Source organism: Chlorocebus sabaeus, chromosome 3 (assembly GCF_047675955.1).
Source record: "Chlorocebus sabaeus isolate Y175 chromosome 3, mChlSab1.0.hap1, whole genome shotgun sequence".
Classification (NCBI taxonomy): domain Eukaryota; kingdom Metazoa; phylum Chordata; class Mammalia; order Primates; family Cercopithecidae; genus Chlorocebus; species Chlorocebus sabaeus.
The window spans coordinates 23,248,600-23,251,696 of record NC_132906.1 but is presented as its reverse complement, the minus strand read 5'-3'; the positions used below and the strand labels follow the sequence as shown (position 1 = coordinate 23,251,696).

General features: G+C 46.0%; 1 non-coding gene across 1 annotated transcript; it reads left to right on the top strand.

Annotated features, from left to right (window-relative positions):
• Window positions 1–2,094: 2,094 nt before the first annotated feature.
• Window positions 2,095–2,166, top strand: TRNAE-UUC (transfer RNA glutamic acid (anticodon UUC)). The gene has a single exon. It is a non-coding gene; the product is annotated as a tRNA-Glu (tRNA).
• Window positions 2,167–3,097: the final 931 nt, after the last annotated feature.

The window sequence follows — 3,097 nt, the reverse complement described above, 5'->3', positions numbered from 1 at the left end:
GTCAAGGCTGCAGTAAGACAAGATTGAGCCACTGCACTCCAGCCTGGGCCACTGAGTGAGATCCTGTCTCAACATAAACAATAAAAATAAAGTGACCATAGGACTTTCTGCTACTGCTCGAGTTTTCATCCACTGGTAAAGAGAAAAAGGGAACAAATTTCAGTTTAGGGATCGTGAGAAACCAAAAGTAAATTCACATTTTGGTTACATCCTAAGGATGGTGCCCATCCAATGAATGGGTTACTGTGAGAAATTAGATCTTGAAAACCAGTAAGATGTCTTTTTTTAAAAAGCATTCTCATCAAAGGGAAATATAAAACTGAAAAGTATTTATGGAATCTGAGCCCCCAGATTGAGAACCACAGATGTCAGGTATTCTGTAGTTGAAGGCGTTTGTTTTGGAGAGTTTTCTTTGGTGTTCCAAAGCAGATATGCTCAAAAGGAAAGCAGCTGTCTGATTAAGAAATTCTGTACTCTGTTCAAAGATAGTACAGGAAGAACCAACTGAAATGTGGGTAAGACCGACCTCATAGGTACACTATGAGGATTAAATACACACATTTGCATGTGTCTGATACAGAGTAGGTTTGCTGTCAATGCTTCTGGTTTTTTTCAGAGCCACATTCCCCCTTTTTTTTTTTAGACAGTCTTACTCTGTCACCCAGCCTGGGGTGCAGTGGCATGATCTCAGCTCACTACAACCTCCACCTCCCCGGTTCAAGCGATTCTCCCTGCCTCGGCCTCCCCAGTAGCTGAGATTGCAGGCATACGCCACCACGCCTGGCTAATTTTTGTATTTTTAAGAGAGATGGGTTTCGCCATGTTGGCCAGGATGGTCTCGAACTCCTGACCTCAGATGTGAGTCACTCTCCTCAGCCTCCCAAGGTGTTGGAATTACAGGCGTGAGCCACGGCGCCGGCCCAAATTCACTTTTAAGTATGTTGGGTTATGCTCATTCCCTGGTGGGGAGCTTCATCGTGGTAATGAGTGCAAGGCAGAACAATTTCTATTTCCAGTTTATTCCCGCCCCTCCTCTGTTGAGGACGAATGTCACAGATGAACCTTACCCTCGGAGGGAGGAGGACCTTCTAAGTCCCTGCGGCAGTTGGGGGAGTGAGGAGTGATCTTAGCTTCTAAATGGGCTTCAAAGTATCCTCTGCTAGTTGAACTCTTTGAAACTTCCACAATTTGTCCCCAGACTTCCATTAACACAGCTTCTGCTAGTAAACACAACTTATCTGTAGCTTAAGCCACTGAGGACACCACAGCCACAGCTGCCCTCCGCCGGCTATCCCCAGTGGCTGACTCTGCGTTTCCCTAATTCAAACAGTAGACTGCTAAGGCATCAACCGCTCCCTTGAAATGCTTCAAATCGAAAAGGGCCTTGGAAACCACTAGGAGTTTCCATCTATCATGAACGCCTGCAGTAAGAGACTTTCTCCACTTTTCTAAGCTACATTTACAGACCGCCACTGGCTGCTTTCGGTGACACAAATCCTGCCTTTAGCCGTTGGGTCGTCAGAACCTGGAATGTTCCAGGCTTCCGGGCAGTCCTCGTTCCTGTTTTTTCAGAGGAAAAAGATCCACTTTCAGGGACGGGGTGGTGCCTGTGGCCAGCCTGGACCAGCGCTGAAGGGAGGGACAGATTCAGGCAAGGCATTGCGCCTCTGTGGGACACACCCTGTCGGGGGACACCGGCCAGTGCAGCGTGGCCTCCACTGCGCGGTGTTATGACGCCCCGCCGTCCTCACTTCTTCACCAGCCTCTAACGTTCAAACCCCAGTTCTTTCGGACTTTGCAGGAGCTCTAGTGAGGAATTGTGAACAATGACTCATCCAATCTAGTGTCTACATCGGTGTCGACATGGTACCTAGCACCAGGAGACTGGATGAGATCACGAAAGACGCGAGTATAGATTGAAGAAAGATTCAAAGGCCCCAGTAAGGAGAGAATACGAACCTGAACAGTTTAAACGGCTGCAGACTCCGCGCAGGCGCAGGAGGAGGTTTGACGCCTACGGACGAACGCGATGGAGCGGGCGGAAGTCGACCGAGGAGACTCAATTTGTCTAGGTTTGGCATGGTATTTGTCGTCTCCCACATGGTCTAGCGGTTAGGATTCCTGGTTTTCACCCAGGCGGCCCGGGTTCGACTCCCGGTGTGGGAACGCCAAGATTTTAGAATGCGCGTTTAGTCAATGTAGATTCTCACTAACACGAAAAAGGAAAGTTTTTAGCCAAAACTATAATTCCACTTCAAAGCACGCGGGACGCACTGGGGCTGAAAGGAACCAAGGACCTACCCCTGGTGCGGGTGTGGGGGTCAAGCTTCCTCACACCCCAGCCACCTGCAGCAGTCGGCGGAAGGGACATAGCTGGCAACAGCGTGAAGTCAGTTTTTGAAATAAGAGATTAGGGCTGAGGTGAAGGAAAGCGGGGTAACCAAGTGGTCGCATGCCGAAATACACCCGCTGTTTTTTCTCCAGTATTTTCTCCTTGTACTGTGGAGAAGAGAAAATGACCAAAAAAGTGCTCTTTTTTGAAAGAAAAAGGAAAGATGCAATTTTAGAACATATAGGGTTTTTTGTTGTTGTTGTTGTTAGAGAGGAGGATGCTGGGAGAGGGAGGGAGGCATTACAGGGCTTTTAAGTTACCTAAAGTCATTCTAGGACAGCAAGATTTCTAGAAAATACATATTATTAAAGACAGGGTAGTTCAATGAACAATCTATTGTGTTTGGGATGCAGAGAGCTAACTAAACCAGTTTGGAAGGTGGGGAAGGAAATTAGATTATAACAAATACTGAGGCTCCAGTCGATGGCAAAACACAAAACAAAACAAAACCAACACATTTTCCTCTTAATACATTTATTTGACACATTGTGTTTTAAAAAAACTTTAAGAATTTGTGATATGCTAGATTAGAATTAGAAGTGTTAGTATTGACGTGTGACAGTTTCCAATTGTCGTGCAAATAAATGCATCCCTTTGTTATTAGATGAGATGTTATTACCTAAAATGAAGACCATATTTAAAGACTAAAATAAAGACTAAAACCTTTTTTTTTTTAAAGAAGGAGTCTTGCTCTGTTGCCCAGGC